The 7197-nt window shown below is 45.0% G+C and overlaps 1 pseudogene; it reads left to right on the forward strand.

Moving 5' to 3' along the window:
* Positions 1–746: 746 nt before the first annotated feature.
* Positions 747–7197, forward strand: part of LOC112079066 (F-box/WD repeat-containing protein 7-like) — a 14824-nt pseudogene continuing 8373 nt past the window's right edge.

Below are 7197 nucleotides of genomic sequence, written 5' to 3' on the forward strand. Positions count from 1 at the left end.
TCTCTGGATTAAAGGCTTGTATAAATCTCTCTGGATTAAAGGTTTGTATAATCTCTCTGGATTAAAGGCTTGTATATCTCTCTGGATTAAAGGTTTGTATACATCTCTCTGGATTAAAGGCTTGTATAACCTCTCTGGATTAAATGTTTGTAAGTATCTCTCTGGTTAAAGGCTTGTATAAACCTCTCTGGATTAAAGGCTTGTAATAATCTCTCTGGATTAAAGGATTGTATATATCTCTCTGGATTAAAGGCTTGTATATCTCTCTGGATTAAAGGCTTGTAATAATCTCTCTGGATTAAAGCTTGTTATAATCTCTCTGGATTAAAGGCTTGTATATCTCTCTGGATTAAAGGCTTGTATAATCTCTCTGGATTAATGCTTGTATAACTCTCTGGATAAAGCTTGGATAATCTCTCTGATAAAGGCTTGTATAATCTCTCTGGATTAAAGGCTTGTATAATCTCTCTGGATTAAAGGCTGGTATAATTCTCTCTGGATTAAAGGCTAGTATAATCTCTCTGGATTAAAGGCTAGTTAATTCTCTGGATTAAGGCTTGTATAATCTCTCTGATTAAAGGCTTGTATAATCTCTCTGGATTAAAGGCTTGTATAATCTCTCTGGATTAAAGGCTGTATAATCTTCTGGATTAAAGGTTTGTATAATCTCTCTGCATTAAAGGTTTGTATAATCTCTCTGGATTAACCTCTTCATTCTACCTCTTCTCTTTCATTCTCTCTCTCAGGTGTTAAAAGGTCATGATGATCATGTGATCACGTGTCTACAGTTCTGTGGTGACCTCATAGTCAGTGGTTCTGACGACAACACTCTCAAAGTGTGGTCTGCCCTCACCGGCAAGTTAAGGCTACGAGCTCACACAGGTGTTTTTCATGTGAAGGACGACATGGTGTGTCACTAGGGTAGTGGATCAACACAAAAATTGTCAAAGACTCTAGTCACACCAGTCATAGACTGTTTCTCCACACACACTATAATCTACAGAGTAACACACAGTTTATTATACTATAATACCTACTGTAATCTACAGATTAAACACACAGTTTATATACTATATGTACCTACTACAATCTACAGATTAAACACACAGTTTATATACTATAGTACCTACTATAATCTACAGATTAAACACACAGTTTATATACTATAGTACCTACTGTAATCTACAGAGTAAACACACAGTTTATATACTATAGTACCTACTATAATCTACAGATTAAACACACAGTTTATATACTATAATACCTATGTAATCTACAGAGTAAACACACAGTTTATATACTATAGTACCTACTATAATCTACAGATTAAACACACAGTTTATATACTATAGTACCTACTGTACTCTACAGATAAAACACACAGTTTATATACTATAGTCCCTACTATAATCTACAGAGTAAACACACAGTTTATATACTATATGTACCTACTGTACTCTACAGATAAAACACACAGTTTATATACTATAGTCCCTACTATAATCTACAGAGTAAACACACAGTATATATACTATAGACCTACTATAATCTTAAATTGGGCTGCAATTTCTGAGCTGGTAACTCTAATGAACGTATCCTCTGCAGCAGAGGTAACTCTGGGTCTTCCTTTCCTGTGGCGGTCCTCATGAGAGCCAGTTTCATCATAGCGCTTGATGGTTTTTGCGACTTCACTTGAAGAAACTTTCAACTTTCTCTCTCCCCTCTCTCTCTCTCTCTCCCTCTCTCTCTCTCTCTCCCTCCCTCTCTCTCTCCCCTCTCCCCTCCTCTCTCCTCCTCCATGTGTCTGCGTACATAGTAGGCCATACAGAAGGTGTGTGGTCAGTCAGATGAGTGGTAACATCGTGATCAGTGGGTCGACAGACAGGACTCTGAAGGTTTGGACGCGGAGAGCGAGACTGTGTCCACACCCTGTACGGACCACCTCTACTGTACGCTGTATACACCTGCATGAACAACAGTGAGTTAACCAACACACACACACCCTGTACAGACACACCTCTACTGTACGCTGTATACACCTGCATGACAAACAGTGAGTTAACCAACACACACACACCTGTACAGACACACCTCTACTGTACGCTGTATACACCTGCATGAAAACAGTGAGTTAACCAACACACACACACCCTGTACAGACACACCTCTACTGTACGCTGTATACACCTGCATGACAAACAGTGAGTTAAACAACACCACACCCTGTACAGACACACCTCTACTGTACGCTGTATACACCTGCACCGCATTTCTTTGTGGGGCCGCACAGCCCTCCATGTGCTCGCCAGAGGTAGCCTGACTGCCATTAGGTACCGAGATGAGATCCTCAGAGCCCTTGTGAGACCATATGCTGACACATGCACATTTGTGGCCTGCTGGAGGTCATTTTGCAGGCTCTGGCAGTGCTCCTCCTGCTCAAAGGCGGAGGTAGCGGTCCTGCTGCTGGGTTGTTGCCCTCCTACGGCCTCCTCCACGTCTCCTGATGTACTGCCTGTCTCCTGTAGCGCCTCCATGGTGCTACACTACGCTGACAGACACAGCAAACCTTCTTGCCACAGCTCGCATTGATGTGCCATCCTGGATGAGCTGCACTACCTGAGCCACTTGTGTGGTTGTAGACTCCGTCTCATGCTACCACTAGAGTGAGAGCACCGCCACATTCAAAAGTGACCAAATCAGCCAGGAAGCATAGGAACTGAGAAGTGGTCTGTGGTCACCACCTGCAGAACCACTCCTTTATTGGGGGTGTCTTGCTATTGCCTATAATTTCCACCTTTTGTCTATTCCATTTGCACAACAGCATGTGAAATTTATTGTCAATCAGTGTTGCTTCCTAATGGACAGTTTGATTTCACAGAAGTGTGATTGACTTGGAGTTACATTGTGTTGTTTAAGTGTTCCCTTTATTTTTTTGAGCAGTGTTTATTTATATATGTCACTGCTCGACTAAAACAATCAACCGGTCGACTAATGGCGGTGGTACTAATCCTCATGCCTCTGTCTGTCCTCATGCCTCTGTCTGTCCTCATTCTCTGTCTGTCCTCATGTCTGTGTTTTTGTGGATTATAATCTATAACTCTCCCTCCCTCTCTCTCCCCAGGGTTGTGAGCGGTAGCCGTGACGCTACGTTGCGTCTGTGGGACGTAGATTCTGGCGAGTGTCTCCACGTCCTGACGGGTCATGTGGCGGCCGTGCGGTGCGTCAGTATGACGGGCGAGGGTGGTCAGCGGAGGATACGACTTCATGGTTAAAGTCTGGGACCCTGAGACAGAGACCTGTCTACACACACTGCAGGGACCACACGAACAGAGTCTATTCACTACAGGTAGGAATACACACACACACACACACACACACACCACACCCTGAAACAGACCTGTCTACACACTCTGCAGGGACACACTAACAGAGTCTATTCACTACAGGTAGTGGGCGGAACGATCTGTTTTCCGTTCTGAACGGAACCTGTTCCTGTGTTCCGACCAGCATTATAAACTTCTGAACCGGTTCCAACCCAAAAAGGTTCTGAACCGGTTCCAATCAAAAAGGTTCTGAACCGGTTCCAACCAAAAAAGTTCTGAACCGGTTCCAACCAAAAGGTTCTGAACCGGTTCATGTAGTTGCTTTTCGTTAATTGTTTGACTTGTGAAATCAACATTGTTTTCACATTTCGCTTATTAATTTCCTTCACTGATTAGCGAGGATAGAGCAGCTTGCTAGTTGTTTTCATGATGGGTCATAACTGTATGTGAGAGATGGGTTGGGAGATAGCGTGGCGTAACGGTCTAAGGCACTGCATCTCAGTACTAGAGCCGTCACTACAGACACCCTGGTTCGAATCCAGGCTGTATCACAACCGGCCGTGATCGGGAGTCCGGGTTTGGCTGGGGTAAGCCGTCGTTGTAAATACGAATTTGTTCTTAACTGACTTGCCTAGTTAAATAAAGTTTAACACACATGGAGAGAGAGAGCGGTGGACAACGAAGGGCCTTTACTCGAAGCGCTGAACATCATGACGTGAATTGGAATGTGTTTYGGCTATTACTGGCATCAAAACTAGATGTTAGGAATATTGTTGGAACAGAAAATAACATKATTAACGGGTGCTTTAGATTTGAAAATATAGGTTCTGTTCCGGAACACTAAAGATCACTGTCGTTCCTGGTTCGGTTTCTGTTCCTATGAAAATGTCATTATTTTTCGATTTTTGGTTCTACKCCCTGGTTAGAACACACCCACACACTCCTGTCTTCCTGCAATCCCCCGGTCTATCTCTTCTTCTGGTTAAATAAAGCCGTCCCTTCAGTAGTTAAAACACACGCTGTGTCCATACCATTGTTCTTGTGTTTCACTGCAATGTGAATTTGGTGCTCCTGACATTAACCCTAGTCCTCCTCCTCGTCCAGTTTGACGGTGCCTACGTGGTCAGCGGATCTCTGGACACCTCCATCAGAGTATGGGACGTAGTGACGGGGGCGTGTGTCCACACGCTYACCGGCCACCAATCACTGACCAGCGGTATGGAACTGAAGAACAACATCCTGGTCTCTGGCAACGCTGACTCTACAGTCAGGGTCTGGGATATACTGACTGGACAGTGTCTCCACACACTACAAGGTGAGGTTATACACACTGTATGCACAAAAGTATGTGGACACCCCTTCAAAATAGTGGATTCTGCTATTTTCAGCCACACCCGTTGCTGACAGGTGTATAAAATCAAGCACACAGCCATGCAATCTCCATAGACGGACATTAGCAGTAGAATGGGCCTTACTGAAGAGCTCAGGGACTTTCAATGTGGCACTGTCATAGGATGCCACCTTTCCAACAAGTCAGTTCGTCAAATTTCTGCCCTGCTAGAGCTGCCCTGATCAACTGTAAGTGCTGTTATTGTGAAGTGGAAACGTCTAGGAGCAACAACGGCTTAGCCGCGAAGTGGTAGGAGACACAAACTCACAGAACAGGACCGGCGAGTGCTGAAGTGTGTAAAAATCGTCTGTCCTCGGTTGCAACACTCACTACAGAGTTCCTAACTGCCTCTGGAAGCAACGTCAGCACAAGAACTGTTCGTCAGGAGCTTCATGAAATGGGTTTCCACGGCCGAGCAAACGCACACAAGCCTAAGATCACCATGCACAATGCCAAGCGTCAGCTCGAGTGGTGTAAAGCTCTCCGCCATTGGACTCTGGAGCAGTGGAAATGCGTTCTCTGGAGTGATGAATCACGCTTCACCATCTGGKKGTCCGACGGCCAAATCTGGGTTTTGGTGGATGCCAGGTAAACGCTACCTGCCCCAATGCATAGTGTCAACTGTAAAGTTTGGTGGAGGAGGAATAATGGCCTGGAACTGTTTTTCATGGTTCGGGCCGCTTAGTTCCAGTGAAGGAAAATGTTCATGCTACAGCATACAATGACATTCTAGACGTTCTGTGTTTCCAACTTTGTGGCACCGTTTGAGGAAGTGGTTTTGTCGAGATCGGTGTGGAAGAACTTGACTGGACTGCACAGAGCCCTGACCTCAACCCCATCGAACACCTTTGGAATGAATTGGAACGCTGACTGCGAGCCAGGCTTAATCGCCTAACATCAGTGCCCAACCTCACTAATGCTCTTTTTTGCTGAATGGAAGCAAGTCCCCGCAGCAATGTTCCAACATCTAGTGGAAAGCCTTCCCAGAAGAGTGGAGGCTGTTATAGCAGCAATGTTCCAACATCTAGTGGAAAACCTTCCCAGAAGAGTGGAGGCTGTTTCAGCAGCAATGTTCAACATCTAGTGGAAAGCCTTCCCAGAAGAGTGGAGGCTGTTATAGCAGCAATGTTCCAACATCTAGTGGAAAGCCTTCCCTGAAGAGTGGAGGCTGTTATAGCAGCAATGTTCCAACATCTAGTGGAAAGCCTTCCCAGAAGAGTGGAGGCTGTTTCAGCAGCAATGTTCCAACATCTAGTGGAAAGCCTTCCAGAAGAGTGGAGGCTGTTATAGCAGCAATGTTCAACATCTGATGGAAAGCCTTCCCAGAAGAGTGGAGGCTGTTATAGCAGCAATGTTCCAACATCTAGTGGAAAGCCTTCCCAGAAGAGTGGAGGCTGTTATAGCAGCAATGTTCCAACATCTAGTGGAAAGCCTTCAAGAAGAGTGGAGGCTGTTATAGCAGCGATGTTCCAATATCTAGTGGAAAGCCTTCCCAGAAGAGTGGAGGCTGTTGTAGCAGCAATGTTCCAACATCTAGTGGAAAGCCTTCCAGAAGAGTGGAGGCTGTTATAGCAGCAATGTTCCAACATCTAGAGGAAAGCCTTCCAGAAGAGTGGAGGCTGTTATTACAGCAATGTTCCAACATCTAGTGGAAAGCTTCCCAGAAGAGTGGAGGCTGTTATAGCAGCAATGTTCCAACATCTAGTGGAAAGCCTTCCCAGAAGAGTGGAGGCTGTTATAGCAGCAATGTTCCAACATCTAGAGGAAAGCCTTCCCAGAAGAGTGGAAGCTGTTATAGCAGCAATGTTCCAACATCTAGTGGAAAGCCTTCCCAGAAGAGTGGAGGCTGTTATAGCAGCAATGTTCCAACATCTAGTGGAAAGCCTTCCAGAAGAGTGGAGGCTGTTATAGCAGCAATGTTCCAACATCTAGTGGAAAGCCTTCCCAGAAGAGTGGAGGCTGTTATTGCGCAATGTTCCAACATCTAGTGGAAAGCCTTCCCAGAAAAGTGGAGGCTGTTACAGCAGCAATGTTCCAACATCTAGTGGAAAGCCTTCCCAGAAGAGTGGAGGCTGTTATAGCAGCAATGTTTCCAACATCTAGTGGAAAGCCTTCCCAGAAGAGTGGAGGCTGTTATAGCAGCAAAGGGGGACAACTCCATATTAATGCCCAGGATTTTGGAATTAAATGTTCAACGAGCAGGTGTCACATACTTTTGGTCATGTCGTCTACACACATTGAGTTATAGACTGTCAAGGTCTGGAATATCAGGACAAAGTGTTAAAGAAAGGAGATGAGGGTCTCATTAGTAACAATGGGGGAGATGAGGGTCTCATTAGTAACAATGGGGGGGTTGAGGGTCTCATTAGTAACAATGGGGGAAGATGAGGGTCTCATTAGTAACAATGGGGGGGTTGAGGGTCTCATTAGTAACAATGGGGGAGATGAGGGTCTCATTAGTAAACATGGGGGAGATGAGGGTCG

This window comes from Salvelinus sp. IW2-2015, unplaced genomic scaffold, assembly GCF_002910315.2.
Source record: "Salvelinus sp. IW2-2015 unplaced genomic scaffold, ASM291031v2 Un_scaffold6831, whole genome shotgun sequence".
Lineage (NCBI taxonomy): Eukaryota > Metazoa > Chordata > Actinopteri > Salmoniformes > Salmonidae > Salvelinus > Salvelinus sp. IW2-2015.